This window comes from Lissotriton helveticus, chromosome 7, assembly GCF_964261635.1.
Source record: "Lissotriton helveticus chromosome 7, aLisHel1.1, whole genome shotgun sequence".
Taxonomy (NCBI): Eukaryota; Metazoa; Chordata; class Amphibia; order Caudata; family Salamandridae; genus Lissotriton; species Lissotriton helveticus.
The window spans coordinates 31,378,264-31,400,944 of NC_136068.1; the positions used below are offsets into that span (position 1 = coordinate 31,378,264).

Genomic DNA, 22,681 nt, shown 5'->3' on the forward strand with positions numbered 1-22,681 from the left:
ATATCAGGAGCACCTCTTGCTTGATACTCCTTTCTCCAAAAGAAATCCACAACTTCTCCAAGAGGAAGATTTGTTTTATTGCAGATAAAGGACATCATAGCTTCAAATCTATGATTAAAATACCTGCACACATTAACAGGATCCAAAGAACACCATTCTCCAGGTGTCTTGTATTCAATATTTTTTATATTAGAATTTGCCTCTCGACGAAACTCTAGCAAATCATCCCAAGCGGACTCAGCACAGCTTAAGGTAAGGAACCATGTAGGAGTTCCTAAGTTCCCTAGCATACATTTCAGTTCTCCATGATGACGGTACCAATATTCATTAGTCCCACGCTGACATTACATCAAATTAATTAGCTGAGATTCTAGATGATCATCTCTCTGGTGCACTTTATCTATAAAATCTTTTGCAGATACATTTTGCAGATGTATTCCAGTTTTTAAAATGTGATTGACTGCATATTAAAGTCCAGACAAGTCACTTTCAAACAAAAGATGAAATATATAAGGGATACATTGATGAAATCTTGGATCTTTTGCATATAATCTTGTTGTCCGATATTCAGATGCAGGAATCTGCACAGTACGTTCATCATATCGTCCTCCATTTTCAGTTGGAAACAACTGCGGAAAACAACGAGCTTCCAAGCTCTCTTCCCGTACACTCATAGGACTTCCCTTTGCTTTTTTTCATTTCGAACAACTCAATAGTGTTCCCCATCAATTCTTTTGAATGAAGTGGATGCACACTGTAATGTTCATAGATTTCTTCACATCTTAACATGTCCGCTTTTTCAATTTGTCCACTTGACGTTTCAGTATCTTCTGTTAAAAGTATTTCCTCTTCTCCTATATAAACATTCTTATAGTATGTATTTTTTTTTATCAAATACAATGTTGCCTTTTGCACTTTCCTAACATCCACTAACTTCTGCCAGATTTTCTTATTCTTAGTCGGCACACCATTAACAAAAATAACTAGTGGTTCACTTTCTACACTCTCTACACCAATAGTTTCAATGTTTTTCTTCAAATCTAACGGTAAATACACAACTCTTCCTTTTAATCCTCTTTGTAAATCAGAAGGAGACAATTTACCTGTTTTAGTCTCCATACAAACAATAGCCCTGAAACGGGTGGACATATTGAATGAGAATAGACTCATGGGTGTTTAAATCTATAAATTCTAGAGGAATAGCAACTAACTCTAAATTATTATGCACAGCTCTAGCGGGCAATTCTCTACAAACAAATAAGTTGCACATTCCTTCCACTTATCATTATTTTCTTTTTCACTTTTTAAATACAGATCAACACTCTTAGTCTGATTTTTAGAGTGAGTTCAGAGACAACAAATACAAAATTTGGCCTTTTACCTGAAATCACCTTAAACTTTGTAATTTCATTTTCAAAATGGGTTGTATAACTATGTTCAACATTCTCTACAACATTTTCTTCTATTAATGTCTAAGTTTCTTCATTCTCTTCTTCAGGACCAAAGTAGCAAAACTCAATATCATTACAAACCTTTTTCACATCTGATACTGACCCACGCAAAAGAGCATTGTTCAACTCATTTAACTTTAGTGCTGGACTTTTTCAATAATACAATCTTCTCACTAACTTCTGCATTTGAGTATGATGTACTGCCAACATCCTGAAATGGTGAAAAACACCTTGACCTACTTTCCTAGAAAGACAAGCCAGAGAATGACCTTGCAAACCAGTATGTTTTCTCACTCTGCAAGGGTCTAGTCCTTGCAACATCTTAATCTTTTGTTTAACACTTTTTTTTACAATATGCTTGTAAGAAATTACTTAATTTATCAATAGATTCTTGTCGTACACTACAAACACTACTACAATACCAAGTGTACACTGGGCCTTTAGGACATCTGCCTATAACTTCATCAGCTATCACTTCTTCTGCATTTCTAGGAACCATTTGCTGTTTATCAATTGGACAACCATTTCTAACCTCATAAACTCGACCACTGGTGTCAACTTCATGCAACAAATCATTGGTCTGTAAATAACTCTATTCATTAAAAAAAGGCTCAGAACTTGAACTGTGTTTCCATTATCCCAAGAAAATATCACAAAAATTACTTTTGTTAATTACTCTTTTCCTCTTACTTTTGGCCTTCATTAAATGCATTGGTTTATCTAGTGATCGAATTCTGTTTAATACTAAAATATATAGCTTCCTCTTTACTTCAAAAGCCTTTTCAACAATGGATTCGATATTCTTCTTCTTTTTATAAAATACTGTTCTCTTTCTATATTTCTTTATATCTTTCATCAAATTATGGACAACTCTGTTATAAAATATTTTTTTGCATATTTCTTTATATTGATTTTCTCTTCTTTTACTATAAGTTGTATCCTTTCTATGTACATTGTCTTTTTTCCTTTCATATTCTTTGCACTTTTTTTGTGCTTGGAACATTTTGACTGCTTTGCACATTTCCATTTTATTTCTGAATCTAGTAATATTTTTTATGAAGTCCTTTGTGGTCTTACCAGACGTTTTTCTCTTTTTAGCCACATTATGTTGATCTTCCAATACTTCTGGTTGAGTTTTTTCAAGTAACTATCCTTCTTCTGACCTTTTTTCCTTCTTTCTTTCTCCGGCATGATAACTTTTTTTTAATGATGATAAACAGGACCTGTAAAAATAACTTTAAAACCATACTTTTTTATTACTATACAAACACATTCCATATAAATTCTAACTAAGAAGTTGTAGGCCTGAAGCACAACTGTGAAGGTGGTAAGAGAAGTACATACATAGTACATAGCACTTTGAAGCACTCCATAACACTAAAACCTGAAGCACTGTATGAGTACATGCATATTAACTAAATGATCACAATACTAGTGTTTTAGTGTTTAGGGTAGAACAGTACTGTTTATGTAGTGTAGGGGGTCGTACTAGTAGTAGATTTAGAGTTTAGGATAGTGCACTGGTGTTTGTGTAGTGTAGAGGGTTGTGCTGTGCTAGTGTTTTACGATACTGCAGTAGTGTTTAATTAGTGTAGGAGGTCATGCGGGGATAGATTTAAGGTTTAGAGTAGTGCAATGTTGAATGGGTACAGTAGGGGGTCATGCTGGGGTAGATTTAGAGTTCAGGATACTGCAGTGGTGTTTGTGTGGTATAGGAGGTTGGCTGGAATAGATTTAAGGTTTAGAGTACTGTAATGGTGTTTGGGTAGTGTATGGGTGGTGCTGGAGTAGTGTTTTAAGGTTTAGGGTAGTACAGTGGTGAATTGGTAGTGTAGGGGGTCGTGCTGAGGGTAGATGTAGAGTGTAGGGTTGTGCAGTGGTATTTATGTAGTGTAGTGGATCATGCTGAATTACTCTTTTAGGGTACTACAGTGGGGCTTTGGGTAGTATAAGGGATCATGCTGGGGTAAGTTTAAGATTTAGGGTAGTATAGAGGATTGTCCTGGGGTAGTGTTTCATGGTTTAGGATAGTGCAGTGGTGTTTGTGTAGTGTAGGGGTCGTGCTGTAATAGTGTTTTAGGGTAGTGCAGTAGTGTTTGAGTAGTGTAGGGTATCATACTGGGGTACATTTAAGGTTTTGGGTACTGCAATGGTGTTTGGGTAGTGTAGTGGGTCGTGCTGGGTACTGTTTTAGTGTTTAGGTTAGTACATTAGTGTTTATATAGTGTAGGGAGTCATACTAGGAGTAGATTTAGAGTTTAGGATAGTGCACTGGTGTTTGTATAGTGTAGAGGGTCATGCTGTGACAGTGTTTTAGGGTAGTGCAGTAGCGTTTGAGTAGTGTAGGGTGTCATGCTGGGGACGATTTCAGGTTTAGGGTAGTGCAATAGTGTTTGGGTAGTATAGTGATTGAGATGGGGTAGTGTTTTACGGTTTAGGGTAGTGCAGTTGTGAATGGGTAGTGTAGGGGATTTTGCTGGGAGTACATTTAGACTTTAGGATACTGCAGTGAAGTTGGTGTAGTGTAGGAAGTCGTACTGGAGTAGATTTAAGGTTTACAGTATTGCAATGGTGTTTGGGTAGTGTAGGAAGTCATGCTGAGGTAGTGTTTTAGGGTTTAGGGTAGTACAGTGATGAATGGGTAGTGTAGTGAGTCAGCTGGCTGTAGATTTAAGGTTTAGGGTAGTGCAGTGGTGTTTATGTAGTGTAGGGAATCGTGCTAAAGTACTCTTTTAGGGTAGTACAATGGTGATTGGGTAGTGTAAGGAGTCGTACTGGGGTAGTATTTTACAGTTTAGGGTATTGCAGTGGTGTTTGTGTAGTCGTGCTCTGATAGTGTTTTAGGGTACTTCAGTAGTGTTTGAGTAGTGTAGGGTGCCAGCAGGGGTAGATTTAAGGTTTAGGGTAGTGCAATGGTGTTTCAGTAGTGTAGAAGGTTGTGCTCTGATACTTCTTTTAGGGTTTAGAGTAGCGCAATGGTGTTTATGTAGTGTAGGTGGTCGTACTGGGGGTAGATTTAGAGTTTAAGATAGTCCACTGGTGATTGTGTAGTGTAGGGGTTCGTACTGAGGTACTCTTTTAGGGTAGTGCAGTGGTGTTTGGGTACTGCAAAGGGTCGTGCTAGGGTAGGTTTAGGGTTTAGGGTACTGCAATAGTGTTTGGGTAGTGTAGGGATCGAGCTGGGGTAGAGTTTTAAGGTTTGAGGTAGTACAGAAGTGAATGGGTAATGTAGGGGGTTGTGCTCAGATTAGATTTAGACTATAGGATAGTGCAGTGAAGTTGGTGAAGTGTAGGAAGTTGTACTGGAGTAGAATTTGCTGACCAGTTTTTGAGGCCTTTGGTTCAAAAAACCCCCACATATCTTAAGGATACGAGAGATCTTTGGAATTTACTCAATTCCTTTGAATACTCTGAAGATTCCATGCTTCTGGTGGGGTTAGACGTAGAAAGCCTCTACACGAGCCTACCGCAACAAAAAACATTAAACATTCTAGAGAGTATCCTTTTCAGTATTGATTGGCCCCACAAAACCCCTAGACACTTTGTGTTGGAATGTTGCAGATTGGCCTTGATGGAGAATTTCTTCATGTACAAAGACACCCTCTTTCTCCAACGCCATGGGACTTCAATGGGCAGTACATTTGCCCCCAGCGTGGCTGGTTTGTATGTGAGCAATTTTGAGAAAAGGTTCATCCAAAATGAAATCAACCCTTTCCTTGACAATATTGTCTTTTGGAAAAGATATATAGACAATATCATATTGATTTGGAAAGGAGATGAACAGACCCTTAATTACTTTCATCGGTGGCTAAATGACCAAGACGACTGCCTGAAATTCACGTACACTGCCAACAGAGGGACACTAGATTTTCTAGACATAACCATCTTTGCTAAGAACAACTCCCTACATACCAAAACCTTCTTCAAACCAACAGCCAAAAACAGCTTACTATCCTTCAAGAGCTTCCACCCTCGGCCTTTAAGGGAGAACCTCCCTTATAGTCAATTTCTCCGTCTTAGGAGAAATTGTAGTACCACAAGTGACTACAAGGACCAAGCAAATGACCTTTGTGATAAACTCTCAGCTCAAGAATATCCCAAGAAAATAATCCTCTCTTGCAAAAAACGTGCGCAAAATCAGCCTAGAGATGCACTGTTGGAAACACACCCTAAGATACGGGATAATAGGACAACATGTGTCACCACCTATAGTCCAGTCACAAATAAGGTTAAGAAGATAATCAACAAGAACTGGAAAATAATCACATCGAACAACCTTGACTGGCCAAAACCCCGTTTTGCTAACAAAAGAAGCAGGAACCTCAAAGATCTGCTAGTACATACCAGACCTCCACCAAAAAAGAAAAAAGAACAACAGGGTTTATGGAACACTACCCCGATAACAGGACATTATCCCTGCGGTACTTGTTTAGCTTGTGAAACTACCAAACCCACCAAAGAACTACAACTACTCCCTGACCTGACTTGGAAACTAAAGAGACACACCAATTGCAATACTAGTCATGCAATATACATGATAACATGTCCATGTCAGATGAAGTACATTGGCATGACTTGCCGCAAGGCCAAACAACGGATGTATGAACACCGCAGCAATGTTAACTGCAAACGAACAACAACAAAAATGTCAACGCATTTCAAAGAATTGGGACATACGGTTAAAGATCTACAGTGGGTCATTTTAGAGACCCTAGAAACTGTAGATAGAAATGCCTCAAAAATTCTGTTCGAAAAAGAACAACGTTGGGTGAATAGACTTAAAACGGACACCCTGGGCCTCAATGATTCTATCCCTTGGCTTGCCCTTAATAAATAACTGAACCCAATAAGATCATTTTTAACTTGGCTACTCTCCTTCCTTAACTCCCCGGTTTAATAACCATTTCCTGGTAATACAGACTACTTATCAACAATTTATCAATACGCTGACTTTAAAGAGACAAACTACAAGCGTTATCGAAGGTCTAACTAACCCCTCGACATTACCTGAGTTTGTATAACAAACATACCCGTTTTTCCACCAAAAAAACTGCAGTGTTTATAAAATCAGTAAGAATCACAAAAATGTTCTTAAAGCTTTAATAGTTCTAGTAACACCCGACATGTAAAAGATTTCTTCTATCTCCATACTACATTGCTTAAAAACATCCGCCTCAACAGCCGCCACCATTTCCGGGTGGACGGAGGCAGAGACAGCACATGCTGCAGACGAGGACGCGAAGGCGAAAGGTAGAAGACGAAGGCTTCGCTCAACTGGCAGACGGAAAGCGCAAGTAAAACCTGTCCACACTAACGAATATTGTACTTCCTCTAGCGCTACCGTCTTCTTCAGAAAACCTCCCTCCCCTGATGAAGCAACTAGCTACTAATAAGGAGGTAGGCATAATCCCTAAGACTGGATAGAGACCCACGCCCACCCCGATAACAGTCACGGTTTCAAGACCACTGCTTCCAAATAGTATTCGGAGGGAAGTAAAAAGGATCCCCGCCCTCCCAAAATACTCTTAAATACTCCAAAATTTTTAATAAACGCGAAAAATGGGAGTTGAGTATATTTAGTGGAAGTGACGAGAAAACTACAATCAGCACCTAAATCCTTCACAACATCACATTAGGAGCACTTAGTGCCTATAGATAAGCATGTCATATCACCATGCGAGAGAGATGTGAAGACACCAATGGCCAGTAACAGTTAAGAGCACTATACAACAGTATAGCACAATCACCTCACGCTGTTAAGGCATGAGAATGGATGAGTTGACGCCTGAAATCAGAGTGATTCTGCGCTAAGTATTGCCATTGGTGAATTCAGGGTTCTTCAGCGCTGGGATACCTCCGGGTGACTATCGCGCTTTACAAAAATAAATAATAATAATAATAATAATAATAATTTTACAGTTTCTTTATTCGAAATCAAGTGATTTTGATTTGTACATATTTGTACTTTTTTCCCTTTCCCCCTATCTCCCTTTTGGTTTGTTGTTGTGTGTTTTCTATTTACAGGTACAATGAGACCTCTCATCACTTGAAGAATCAGGTTATAAATGTACCTATTCTTTCACTTATTTCACCACTTTCACCCCCTGGTCCTGAAGAAAGCTGCCTGACAATTTGTCAACTAGAGCTGAAACATGTCGACCATTTTACTAGACCTTTAAGTGTGCTAGAATTCATAACAGATTCCACAGCAGCACGAACTCCCCACTTTTAATAATAGCCCGAATCCAGATTTAATAAAATTCCCAAGCACTGGCTATCCGGACTATATTTTAAAATCACTCACCACTATCCTGATCACTTCATTTCCACAATCACTACTGCCTTAAAACTTAAGGTATAACCTCCTGGTGGAGGGTGCACACAAATGAATTGACCCAGTGATTACGCACGCACGTGTGATATAAGCGGGGACACCTCATATACCGCTAACGAAAGCAAACAAGAGCAAAAAACACACGTGTATGAGGGTCATTTTATTGGGAGACACCCAGTTACCAACCTGCAGACCTGAGTTTTTCACAGGACAAGTGATCCTTTCCCCATTTGATGAAATGCAAGTAGATTTAAGGTTTACAGTACTGCAATGGTGTTTGGGTAGGTAGTGTAGGGAGTCATGATGAGGTAGTGTTTTAGGGTTTAGGGTAGTGCAGTGGTGAATGGGTAGTGTAGGTAGTCGTGCTGGGGGTAGATTCATGGTAGTGCAATGGTGTTTATGAAGTGTAGGGGATTGTGTTGAAGTACTCTTTTAGGGTAGTACAGTAGTGTTTGGGTAGTGTAAGGGGTTGTGCTAGGGTAAGTTTAAGGTTTAGGGTAGTGCAATGGTATTTGGGTAGTGTAGGGGTTTGTGCTGGGGTAGTACTTGAGAGTTTAGGGCAGTGCAGTGGTGTTTGTGTAGTGTGGTGGATCGTACACTGATAGTGTTTTAGGATAGTGCAGTAGTGTTTGAGTAGTGTAGGGTGCATGGATAGTGACTGGGGAAATATAGGCCTGAAACACAAATGTAAAGGTGGTGGTATATTTTTTATAGCCCCGGGCAGTGACGGGCCCTCGAGTGCTCCAGGAGGGGGGCCACACAGTCCCCCTCCCACAATACATAAAGCCCCAGGGGGTATTGGTCTCCGCGGCTTTGGGGACCTTGGACCCCTTCCCCCACAATTGTTTTTTAGCCCCGAGGGATGCGATCCCTGGGGTTGAGTACTGCATTGCAGTGGAGAAGTGTGGCTCAGTGGTTAGAGGCGGCAGACCCGGAATCTGAGATCGACCATGGACCAGGGTTCGATTCCCCGCCTCGGTGGGTCTCGGGCTCATAAATTCCACAGTCTCGACAATTCTCGCTCCGGTGCCTACTCGACTCACGGGGTCACACTCTGCAACTCTGGGCAATAGCTTGCTTAATCTCCACAACGGCCCCTCGCGGCGGGATGCCTGGCTTTCACCTTGTGGATACCCTGCCGGGGTTTCTCACAGGGGAATACCAGGACGGGTTCCCTAAGCAAGCGCGGAGATGCCCCAGGGTAAGTCCTGCGCTATATAAGTTTCATACATTTACACATTTACATTTTAGTGTAGAAACTTAACTCATTTTGCAAATACATAAAAAAGTGACTGGTTTTAAATTCTACCAAAACATGAAAACAGCATAGTTATCTGTCAACAGACACATGAAATACACAAATGCTTATCTCAGAATGGTTTCTAAATGCACACACACTCACAATAACATTCTACAGAAAAATAAGTACTCCCTGCACTTTACCAGGAGAAACACATTAGTCTGAATAAAATCAAAATGCACCACATACATCCCCTCACAAATTAATAACTCACCTTTCAAATTGTTTTGTACAATAATAAGTGTCAGTCACACACTAGATTTTATTATACAGAATATCTCTTCTGTACACCTCTCACCAGAACCAAAGAATGGCAATGTTTCCCTCCCATTTTGAACACATATACACCTGAACATCAAATCACATTGCTTCCCACGTTAATTCAAAAGCAAACACACATTGCTATTGGTTACACATTTGAACCCTTTCCAATTGACATACATTTTAACACTACCCCCACTCTGCCTTCTGCCTGTTACCATAGAAACAGTTCATGGTACACTTAACTGAGCACACAGGTCAAAAGTTCATCACACAATGTTGCTAATCAAAACAGCAAGTGTGCTTGACTTTTCAACATATAAGCTTAGCCTATGTAATTTTCCTTTCAATCAGATTTTGTTAACCAATAAGAATCATGCTTTTAAAAAACAGAAACATGCACCCTACTTCTCAGTGTAGAAAGTTGTCAAACAACCAATGATTTCTTTTCTTTTCTCAAAACTGCATCTTATCCACCATTTTAGAAAAATGTTAGTTTTCAAACTGTCATTTCATTTACAGAGACCATCTGAGTGAATCCAGACCTCCCTTCAAAATGCTTAGAGCGTGAATTGTGGGACACAGCTATATTTTCTGGAGCCAAATGCACACAGAAAACAAAGGAATTCACAAAGACCTAAGTTTACCAAATGTAGACAATAAATGGAATGGACTGAGAGGATTAAAGTGGCACCAATTGATGCCATTGGTGAAATCCTTTTTGCATCTCCAACACCCTGACCTCATAATTGTGCATTTTGGTGGCAATGACCTAGGCACTTTGACTGGGGTAGGTCTGGAAATGACACCTTTGGAAAATTTATGTCACTTTTCCCCAAAACTGGATTTGTCTATTCTAACATGTGCCAAAGGGAGAAATGGACCTGGTCCGATCAATTTTGTCCACAGATTGAGAAAGCTAGGAAACATGTGAATAAATCTGTCTCTGCTTTTCTCCGAGACTATAGAATGGGGTGCATTTACCACAACAATCTCTGTTTCAATATGGATGGCATCTATAGGAAAGATGGTGTACATTTTACAGATGAGGGAAACAGAGTCTTCCTCATAAACTTTAGACACTGCATAGGTACTTACTTATATGTACCAACATCTCTCAATAAACAAGGGCTCTTTTAGAGCCACCTAAGAACTAAACACATAAACTTGAAGTATATCTGAAAAAAATATGTATTTTTTTGCTTAGAGTCATGCACCCAACACGTTACAGTCGTGCACTCAACGTGTAAAAGTCAGGGACGAAACACTCCCGCCCTCTCTTAGCAAACAACAATGTCCTGGGGGTGGGCACCCCAGGACACTGAATGAGCCGCCCTGGCAGGTGGCGGTCCCCAGGACCCTCGAGGACTCCAGCCAGTGGGCCATGTAGCCCCCCTCTCACTATACAGAAAGCCCTGGGGGTGGTTGTCCCCGGGGATTGATGGGCCGTTAAGCCCCCCCACACAAATTATACTGGGAGGAGCTTTTGACCCCCTCCCAACAATTTCTTTTATAGCCCCGGGGAGTGGCGATCCCGGGGCTGGGGGGCCCCTCCGGGGCCCCTTTAAATTTATAAATTTTGCCCCCGGGATTTGGCCCCCCTGGCGGCTAATTATAAAAGAAGCTCCATTTCATTTTTATTTTTTTTTACGGCAAAGTCCACGGACCTGCCAAGATTTAAAAAAAAAACTGTGGGCCCTGGGGGTCCTTCTGGGACCCCCTAAGCAGGTATAGAGGGTAAAAGTATTTCTACCCTACCCCCTTTGTACGTTTTGCACACATATTCCACTGTCTTCCTCATCCTCGCTTCTACCGAGGCACAAAATGGCTGCCAACAGTTTCTGGTTTCGAATGTTGACAACCAGCATTTAGCACATGATCGGAAGGGTGTGCTTATAGTGCCTTGACAATCCTCACACACTCCGCAGATCCACAGCGCCCATAGATATATAAATGACTTTAACTGTAATTTTCTCAGAAACTACTGAACAGATTGACACCATATAAGCAAAAGGCACAAGTTTGTACTGAGGACTACCTCTTTGCCAAATTTGGCGTAATTCCGTTCAGCCGTTCGGGCTGAATCCTTGGCTAAAGGTCCCATGGGAAATTGCATGGGGAAAACACGTTTGGGATCCCCTTTTTTCTCTGCCCCCAAATCACCCCGAAACTTTCAGGATAGGAGGCGACCAGAGCAGGCCGAAAGTTTGGAAAATGTCGCAAAGATTCATCAATCGGCGCCAAAGTTATTGGGAATAGAATAGTGTGGTAGAATATTGTGTGCTAAAATTCTGTCTATCAAAATAATCAGTATAATATGATAATTTGTCAGAATGACATTGTGACACACAATATTGTGCATATAACCCACAGGATGTGGGTCTGCGTTTTCAAAAGTGCGTGACAGTTTCTGAAAATGCCTGCCACAAGCCAACCATGCCAACTGCCACACATACACTGCTGGTCTCAATGACAAGCCTGAAGAAGTAACATTCGCCAAACCCTGTACTTCTGCGCAAATAGAGAAAAGTACATACATTTCATCATTCAGGCACTTTGTGAACACCAAACGTTGACACCGTTACAGTGCTTGAATATACTTCCTTTCCCGAAAGCAGCATTTTTTTAATGGGCCTTGGAATCCTTCTTTTGCAAGGATCGTCGCCAAATTGTAGTGTTTAAAACATACTGGAACTCCGTTGGATATTTAAATATTATTAATTTATTAATATAACACAATTAGTATACAGCCAACAAGAGGAACGCATCAAGCAGTAGAGGTTACAACTCTTGAACAATGTTCCTTCTGTCACCAACATTCTACTACACATTATCAATACCCCTCAACAACATTCCAAACCCCATAATGACATAAAAACATTTTACACTTTACTCACCTATACAACAGCAGCTAGAGTGTGAAGAGATGTTTGTTCTGTTTTCTTGTTTTTTACATCTCTTCACCAAGGATCTTCTATTTTACCATGTTGGCATTAAAAGATTAATGCATAATGTTAGCCTCCCCGTCTCTAATGAAATTCAGATTTGTGTGGCATGGTAATTCGGAGAATCACTATTCTCCTTCAATGATCAATACATCACCAATTTGTTCATAACATTTTATTGTATTATTCAAATCAGGAATTTGAATAATACAATAAAATGCTATGAACAAATTGGTGATGTATTGATCATTTAAGGAGAATAGTGATTCCGGTAATCTTTTAATGCCAACTTCCACTCAGCCATTTTGAAGTATTATATCACAATATAGATTGTTCTAGAACATAATACAGTCAGGGTATAAAAGACATACATTCAGTACAATCTGCCTCTTTTTAAATGCAGATAAACTTCTTGACACTTATTAGGAAAGTTTTGCAAATCACATGGTAAAATAGAAGATCCTTGGTGAAGAGACGTCAAAAACAGGAAAACAGAACGAACAGTAAACTAGGATCCAGAAATCCCAATATACTGTGAGTACCCATTGCTTGGTGTCTGCGAGACGATTCTGTGAGAGACTTCTGGGTTATTGAGAATTTTCTGAAATAAAAGACAGATATTAGATTGTACTTTTTAGGACAAGCATTAGAGACCTCTTGCAAACACTTTAGTATCTACTTTGATATATACTTATATGTGTATGTACTTTGTGGGCACTGGAGATCAGCCCTAGGACTCATCTGCTCCTGCTTAGGGACTTTTATTTTCTGCTCAACTGCCTCTTTTTAACTGTCTTCATAGAAAATGACCAGCAGAGGTCAGTAAAATACCAGAATCACTTTAGCATTCTCTAGATTCCCGTCCATAGAAATTGTCCTCCACGAACACCAGTAGACTATAAAAAAAAATTTAAATCTTGTATTTTCAGTGATATGACCACCGAAGGCCCTGCTTGTACATTAAAAATAGAGCTTTGGACTATACCATTTCCCGCTAAAAGGCAATGTTTTTCTCTATGTGTTCCCATACCTAGTGTGTCACACATTTTGGTGCTTACTTTCCCTCCATGTTAAAAAACAGTAGATGTTTCAGCGCCCAGGCTAATACGCTTCATAGCTAAATACATATAAGGTCCCAAAGGCGAGACCGAATGCATTGCAAATGCTTGTTGAAGAAAGGTTTTAATATTGAGGAATGCAAGTCACAAGGCTTGAAATGTTATTAAAGAAACACGTATTATACTGTAAAATAAGTTTAATAAGGTAATACATATTATATCACCTTCATTCTCGATGTATATAATCTCTACGTATATTTTGTATTAAAAAGTTTTTGTAGGATTGAAAATGTGGGATAATGGTACCCTCTGTGTTTTTGATGAAATTCAGATTCTCGTGGCATGGTAATTAGGAGAATCGCTATTTCATTACAAGACCGGATGCTACCATTCTGCATGTTGGTAGCTCTGCAGAACTAAAGTTGACATGTGTTCTACTGGCTTACAGTAATGCTTCGCAAATGTAGAGGAGTTTGACCCAACAGCAGCCTAAGGATGTCTTCTAGTTTGCCCCCTTTCCAAAGGGATTGGCTAGGCATAGTGCCCCCCATACAATGTGCTTGGAATCTCTTGAGGTCGACACCTGATAAGAGCATACTTCCCTTTAGCCAGTGAGCTATCGTAGCGCAAGTCACTGCTTTGAAAGGTTTATCAAATAAAATGAGAAGTTTATTAACACTGTCTGAGCGATGTTCATTTATTCTATAATCATATTCTTTCATACAGTCTACCACACACAATTGTTTTGCATAGATTGAACTTAGGATAGACAAAGGAGTCAGACATAGTTTTAGTTCTTCGAACAATTTCAAACTTTACAACAAAGGCATCATAAAATCTGTTGCTTACCTCTTACATCTGACACACGTCAGCAGGAAATAAGGCATAGTAATCAGGCTAGCTTCGTGGAAAGCATCGTTTTGCTTAGAAATCCATTTTTTGCCCATTAATTGAATAGATTTAGGACCACATTAACATCCCAGTGACCCGTATTTGGATCTTGGTGGTCATCTCAATCTGATACCTTTAAGGATTCTACAGATCATCATGTTTTTGAAATTGATTTTCCCATTTAATTTGAATTTTGAATTTAAAAACATTTGTACAGCGCTCGCATACCCAGCGGTTTCATGGCGCTAGTGATGAACAGTGGAAGGCAGATTTACTAAGCTGTGGCCAGCTGAGACTGCTGATTTATAGCAATTCAGTGTTCTGTAGCTGAGACCCTTGTCAAACTATACTCTATGAGAAAATTGGATACTTGGACGATAGTTGCCTCCACAGTATCCAGGTCCCTTTCCAGGCCCTAACAAATCAGTATTTCCAAATTGTGTTGTACCTCTTAAGGGGCCCAAGAGCCCAGGATTCCCTGAGGAGTTCCTCAGCTCTTACTGGAAGTCCTGGTATCTCTTTAGATTACCTGATATCTTTCAGGCAAGAAGGTTCAAAGTCCCTGCTGAGATCAGAGGGTGTTCTTCTCCATCTGGGCTTGTTCGGAGTCCTTCTTCTGCTGGAAGGTAAAAGGGTATGTTGCAGGCCACTTTTAAGATCTTTGAAAACCATGATTGAGATGGCCAAACGGGCTAAAAGGGAATTGTTAAACCAGGGAGAATGATTTGTGTCTTTCTTTCTCACTGGATCATGGTGAAGGGGGGAAGCGTAAGCATGAGATCCTTTCCAGAGTTGTAGGAAGGCGTTCCCCGCTAGAGCACCCGGCCTAAGCATTCAGCGGACATATTTTTCCAGTTGGAAGGTGAGCCTTCTTGGAAACAGGTCCAATTTCAGTAGACCCCATAGAAGGTTCAGTTTTCTGAAGATTGATACGTTCAGCTTCCAATCGCTGTAGTCCTTCAGAAACCTGGAGTTCCCATCGGCTGAGCCATTGGCTTCCCCAGGTAAGTATTTTGATTTGAGTGAGATTTTTTGTTCCAGACAGAACATCCAAAGTCTCTTGGCCAGGTCTTATTCTCGGTTCCCAGAAGAGCGACCCATCCAAGGAGACTCGTATCGGATTCGAGAATGAAATCCGGAGATGATCCGAAGATTGCACATCCGTTCCATGCATCTAGGTTTTCCAGCCACCAGCTCAGTTATGACTTGGCCTCCTGAAACAAGTAGATTTTGTCCCCATACCACAGGCCTGCTCGAAGAGCTCTTGCTTTTATTCTTTGAATAACACTGTAGTGAAGGGGACCCGGAAATATGACCTGGATGGAGAAGGATAGAAGGCCTAGAAGTCTGACAAGTTCTCCCAGGGTTAGGAGGTGTTGTTTCAGTACAAGGCGTATCTATTTGTGGATTTTGGCAACCTCTTTGTAGGTAGGAGGAGGCTAGATTTGACTGTATATATCTAGAAACTCGGAAATTCTATGTTTTTTGAGGGTGTTAGAATATACTGTTCTTTGTTTATGATAAAACCCAGGCTCTCCAGGAGGGATATTGTCCTCTTTAAGTCTTTGAGACTTTGCATATGACACTGAGACATTATGAGAATGTCGTCCAGATAAGACGTATACCTCTCTCTCTGAGGAAAGAGACGACTTCTCTCATCACTTTTGTAAAGCACCGGGGAGCCGATACCAGGCCAAAGGGGAGTGCCTGAAATTGAAAATGATGATTTTGCCATAAAAATTGGAGGTAACACTGACATTCCTGGTCCATTGGAATAGTGAAATAGGTGCCTTTGAGGTCCAGTGTAACTGACAAGTCTCCCTCCAGTAAAATGTCTCTTAGGAGGTGGATACCCTCCATATTGAAGTTTCTGTAGATGAAGAACCTGTTTAGGTCCTTGAGATTTATTACTGGTCTCCAGCCTTTTACTTTCTTTTGTATCAGGAAGAGTGTGCCTATAAAATCCTTCTGGCTCAATGATATTTCTATTATGGCACCTTTTTTAACATAGAGGAAATCTCCTCTTCTACTACCTTCTCTTGTTTTTGAGATAGACTTAGGGGCCTATTAGCCATCCGGACGTAAATAGGGACCGCCCGCCATAAGGACGGCAGTCCCGTGGGGGCCATTAGTATGCGCCCGCCACACTGGCGGGCGCATGCCTTTCCGTGGCAGTGTAGCCGCCACGGAAAAGCATGTCCCCGCCTTCACCCTAATATGGATGGCGGTGTCTAACAGACACTGCCACCATATGAAACCCTTTTCCGTCTGGTCAAATCGATGACCGGGCAGAAAAGCGGCGGACGGTCATTCTGTCTGCCGCGGTCCGCCCGCCATAGTAATATGGTGGGGGGAAATGGGGTGGTGCTTAGTTCTCTGGGGAAATGAGACCGGTGTGGTGGTTGTAGGAAGTCTATCTTGAAATCTTGAACCTTTGGACAGTTTCTAGGACCCAGGGGATTGATTGCCAGGTTTGCAAAAGATTCTGAGGCGCCCACCCCCTTTTACCTGGGAAGAATTGCAAAGATGAAGATCAGTACTCACTGTTAAAGGTGCTTGTGATCTGTCCGCATCCCCTGGGGCCTCTTGAATGGGACCCTCAGCCACGTTGTGGATAAAATGGTGATGGAGCGTTCCTTGCTGGAAGCCCCTGCCAAAGTCCCTTGCTCTGAAATTGGGCCTGTATGAAGCTCGGCCGGGAGAAAGGCCCCTTCTTCCAGGCCCATCCAAAAACACTTTGGTTGAAAACCATTTGCTTGTTAAACTGGGCGTTGTCTAGAACAGTAAAGGTAGCAACGTATTTGCCAAGTGATTTGATCATGCCATCCCGAATAGGAGGCCTTGAGCATTCTCTCTCTGATGGTTCATGCATGGCCAAGTCGCCCAGCTTGGGATCTATTTTAGGTATAATAACTCTACGTCTTTCACATGTCTGCGTTAGCATTACCGAGCAAAATCAGCGCTCTTTGGCTCCAACCTCCAAGGAGATGGGCGTCTACCGGAGGTTGGTTCAAGTGGCATTCTTCAGCCATGTCGATGAACCTAGCTAGGGGACCCAGTATGTCAAGGAGACAGTCTTGGTACTTCTATAAAGACCTCTCCATACCCCTTCTAGGGTATCTGCCCATTTTAAATAGAAATGTTATGAGTTCTAGGTCAAGGTTAGGGGTTAGGGAACTTTGTCCTGAATGACATGTCTAGAGCATTCAGATCTGAGGAGATTGCGTGTTTCCCTCTCCAGTGGGTTCCTTAACCACTTTTTAATAAACCTGGCCACATGGTCTTGGGGCCACCATTCTGCACTTCTAGGGTTTTTAGTATTGTTGTGTGAGTACATTTCTTGACCTTGAGGGTCCAGTATTAAGTCCTTAGATGTGGAGGGGTCCTCCTCGTTAAGGAGTCCGTCGACGTCCAGGTCTCGCTGATCCAGATCGAATATGTATTTGTCTAGTATCTCCTCATTTTGGGAGTTGGTTTCTTCCAGTGCATTATCTTGAGTCTTACGTAGACTAGTGCAGGTAACAGTGCCATTTTGTGCACTCATAGGGTTTGTGTCGCCTAGGACAACGATCATATTTGAAGTGTTTAGACGTCCACTGTTTCTTGAGGTGCTTAGACCGCCTCTCAAATTTAAGGTGCTTAGACCTGAGCGTTTTGAGGTACTAGGTCCTCCCGAAATGCATTTGGAAGAAACACCCTTCATGTATTTATTTATTTTTAATCTCTTTTGCCTCAATTACGAGTATCTGGCTCCCCACCAGACATCGATTCCGGGTTAGGTTCTTCCACAGAAAAGATGAGTCTTTTGTTGCCTAACATCTGATGCATGGTCTCACACATGCAGGTGCCCTTTTCTAGTTGGATTCATTTATTAGATCCCCATTTAAATTTTGGGGTTATTGAAAGGTCTGGCTGTCTTGATCTGACAATCTGACAACTTGTGCCTTCTAATGTATTTTACTATATATATTCCATTTGAAAAATAAGAAGTATTTTTTTTTAATGATCTCCTTATTCGTCTAAGATAATGCCACTAATGCCTTGCTTGCAAGGAATTTAGTATTAGGTCTTTGGATATTACTTTTTGGTGTAATGGACGGTGAAACTGAAGACCACAGGACTGCTGGAGAGACGCTCAGCTGTTCGTCCGATGTAGCAACTGACAGAGTTGCTTGAGCAAAAAGCTGCATCTATGATGGCCAGAAGCAGCCGTTGCCAACTTTTGTCCTTAAATCCGCAAGTTCTCCCGATGCGCTCCTATGACGTTACACATCAGGAGAAACAGCGTCGGAGGGAGCTCTTGATGCTCCGAAGTATGTGGCTGGGCCCAGTTAGGGGCTCTGAGACGTGTGGCACCTCTCACGGTGCATGTTGTTTGTGGCGTAGTGCGCCAATGTGACAAGTGGAATAAGGGTGGCCGACTGCCCCGCACGACACAGTGATTCATGGAAAGGGAGTGGCCAGCTGTCATCATTAGAGTTAAGAAGGGGTGGGGTGGCACAAATTGGAAGCATTGCCTCTTTACCCACCATGAAACCTTAAATGATAATAGTAAAATAAGTCCATACATAATTATTTAACCCCTTCCCCGCGGGGCTAATCCCCTTGGTGTGCTGAGGGGAGTGGGGGGCGCGCACAGTGCTGTGGTGCTCATGACGAGCTTGGCTCGTCATGCAACACGGTGGCGCTGTGCTCATGACGAGCTGAGCTTGTCATGATCACACCGTTCCAATAGAACGCCCAGCACAGCAGGGGGATTATCCCCGCGTGGGTGCGCCGCAACGGTCATTCAGGACAAGCTGAGCACGTCATGAGCACAGCGCAACCATGCCTCATGAGGAGCTGAGCTCATCATGAGCATGGAACGGTTTAACAGGATTAAAATCAGTTATAGTAAACGCAATAATCTGAGATAGAGAATTGATAGATAAAAGTTAAGGTTAGGAAAGGTAATAGTTTGGTTACTTATCTGTGTGGAGCTGCATTTAAAAGAGGTGATTGTACTGAGTGCATGCCTATTATAGCCTGACTGTATTATGTTCTACAACACTTTATATTGTGATGTAATACTTCAAAATGTCTGTGTGGAAGTTTGCATTACAAGATTAATGCATAATGGTAGCCTCCTGGCTTGTAATGAAATCGCTCATGAGACATGATGTACTTGTACCACAATATATGCTAATAGTTTACACATGAGGCATCAATGGTTTTCAAATGAGGCATCAATGGTTTACAAAGGAGGCAACAATAGTTTACAAATGAGGCATCAATAGTTTACAAATGAGGCATCAATGGTTTACAAATGAGGCATCAATAGTTTACAAATGAGGCATCAATAGTTTACAAAGGAGGCATCAATGGTTTACAAAGGAGGCAACAATAGTTTACAAATGAGGCATCAATAGTTTACAAATGAGGCATCAATGGGTTAGAAAAAGAGGCATTAATGGTTTACAAAGGAGGCAACAATAGTTTACAAATGAGGCATCAATAGTTTACAAATGAGGCATCAATAGTTTACAAATGAGGCATCAATGGGTTAGAAAAAGAGGCATTAATGGTTTACAAAGGAGGCAACAATAGTTTACAAATGAGGCATTAATAGTTTACAAATGAGGCATCAATAGTTTACAAATGAGGCATCAATAGTTTACAAATGAGGCATCAATGGTTTACAAAGGAGACGTCAATGGTTTAAAAAGGATGCAACAATAGTTTACAAATGAGGCATCAATAGTTTACAAATGAGGCATCAATAGTTTACAAATGAGGCATCAATGGGTTAGAAAAAGAGGCATTAATGGTTTACAAAGGAGGCAACAATAGTTTACAAATGAGGCATTAATAGTTTACAAAGGAGGCATCAATGGCTTACAAATGAGGCATCAATAGTTTACAAATGAGGCGTCAATAGTTTACAAATGAGGCGTCAATAGTTTACAAATGAGGCATCAATGGTTTACAAAGGAGGTATCCTTTAGGTGACTCTCTGGGAGAGCTCACAAAATTGCAGAGCAGTTAAGCTCTGTGCTACCATAAGCAGGAAAATGTTAATTTACACACGCTCCCTGACACTCCAAAGGACTGATGCAAATGTGACTGACATGGCACCAAGGCTAATGGCTGAAGGAGGGCGACCCTTGAACACTATATGTATGCTAACTCTAAGTAGATTCAGATTGTGAATGTCCCTTCAGGCAACCAACCCTTTCTAGGCATTGTTATGATTATGATAATGGTTATGAGACTGATTATTATTATTATTAGTAGTAGTAGTAAGAGTACCTGTAGGAGTAGTAGTAATATTTATAAGACCAGTAAAGCTGCCTTTTATGTCAGACCTAAAAATGAAAGACGGTATAGACCACAGTTTCCATCTTCAGGAGCCTTACCTGTGTTTGAAGACAAGATTTCCATTTGAAAATGTTAATCTATAATTGTTTCCTCTTTTTAGGGCCTGATGCTTTGGCTGAGAAGACTCTGTGGGCTGGAGAAGACACTTTGATGAGAAGAACCAGAAGATCACCACTTGCATCAGTGTACAGAGAGACATGGTTAATAATTACAAATGTTTTGGTAACTGTGTTCAGCTTCAAGTGGTTTTATTTAATAAGTCCTGCAAATGTGACCAGTTATATTCAGACTGATTTCCGTTTATTTCTGTGACGTGGAAATTATGAATTCTGCTACAGAAACAATTATAATTAGTAATTAAACATCATGTTTAATATATTTCACTTTTAAGACTGGAAATAATATGTATAGTTCATTTAACTTTTCTAATATGCAAAAATAAAAACAAACATAATTATTGGTGTATTGAACTAAAATTGCAACAATTTCAACAAATGTTGATTTATCCTATAAAGAAATCAGGGCAGTACATAAATGAGATTACGAAATATTGGAGACATCTGCACTAATAGAAGAGGGGAACGTAGACACAGTATTTTAAAAGACACTTGCAGCAGTTAAATTGTACAGAGTGTAACTAGATTAGTTTGGTTACCGGGCAGCATCTTTCAATCGCCAAGTGTACCCACGTTTCTGAGTGGAGTAAATGTCATCGGCCTCCTCTTCTCTTCCAACTGGACGTAAGTGTTGCCATCTCCACCACTTCAAAAACAGCACAGAAATCAAGGAAGCGACAACCATTAGGATAATGACCTTCAGGCCAAATTCCACTGGGTAGAATCCATGGTCCATAGTGCTACATCCAGCCCTACAGCCCTCCTGTTGATAAAGAATAGAAAGCCTCAATATTTATGTCCAGCAACAAAAAAGACCATTGAGGTCTTTACTGCCACCTTTTTATGGTCTAACTAGACAGACAGTTATATAAGGAATGCCAGGAGAGGGGATTTGGCAACACATACATGTTGGGAGCCATGTTTACAAAATTTGATTAAGGAAACAAAAAGAGTGATTGTAATAGACTCCAATTGGCTGTGGGAGGGTTCCCAATCACCTCACCTACCGTGGCCCCTGTGTTAAAAGGTGATGTCAGCAACTTGCGGGGGAAACCCTTAATAATGCTACATTCCTGTGTGTGCATCTCTCCCTGGTCGCCCCACCGAGGCCCTCTGCTTTGCCTTGTTTTAAGCATGCAGACTTCCATATAAATGCCTGTGCTGACCTCTGAGCGCACCCATACTAGTAGATGTTAATGCAGACCATTGCTATTGATGAGTCGTCAAACAGGGCCCATCCATCCTCGTTAATTACATGGCCTCTAGTTGGAGCAGGAATTGTTCCAGTCAAAAGGGGCATGGCCATAAAACCATTAGAACTTGTTTAAAGGGGTGTGGCCTCTGTAATGAAGGGTGTTGACTCACAGAGGGGACTTGAATTCTTTGGTTTCTGTCACTCAGACCCCTTAGCTTGCTGGTTTCAGTCACACAGACTCCTTTGCTCTCTGGTTTTACTCACACGGCCCCCTTCTCTCTCTGGTTTTACTCACACGGCCCCCTTCACTCACTGGTTTCAGTCACACGGCCCCCTTTGTTCCCTGGTTTCAGTCATACAGACCCCTTCGCTCTCTGGTTTTACTCACACAGATCCCTTCGCTCCCTGGTTTCAGTCACTCAGACCCCTTTGCTTCCTGGTTTCAGTCACTCAGACCCCTTTGTTCCCTGGTTTCAGTCATACAGACCCCTTCGCTCTCTGGTTTTACTCACACAGATCCCTTCGCTCCCTGGTTTCAGTCACTCAGACCCCTTTGCTTCCTGGTTTCAGTCACTCAGACCCCTTTGCTTTCTGGTTTCAGTCACACAGATCCCTTCGCTCCCTGGTTTCAGTCACTCAGACCCCTTTGCTTCCTGGTTTCAGTCACTCAGACCCCTTTGCTTTCTGGTTTCAGTCACTCAGACCCCTTTGCTCACTGGTTTTACTCACACAGCCCCCTTAGATCTCTGGATTTACTCACACGGCCCCCTTTG

At 41.3% G+C, this 22,681-nt stretch overlaps 1 long non-coding RNA gene across 1 annotated transcript in view; it reads left to right on the forward strand.

The window, feature by feature from the left end:
• LOC144766592 (uncharacterized) overlaps nucleotides 1-20,975 on the forward strand; it is a 164,653-nt gene extending 143,678 nt beyond the window's left edge. The window contains exon 5 of the long non-coding RNA XR_013597854.1: nucleotides 20,698-20,975. This is a non-coding gene — a long non-coding RNA (uncharacterized LOC144766592). The remainder of the gene's footprint in view (nucleotides 1-20,697) is intronic.
• Nucleotides 20,976-22,681: the final 1,706 nt, after the last annotated feature.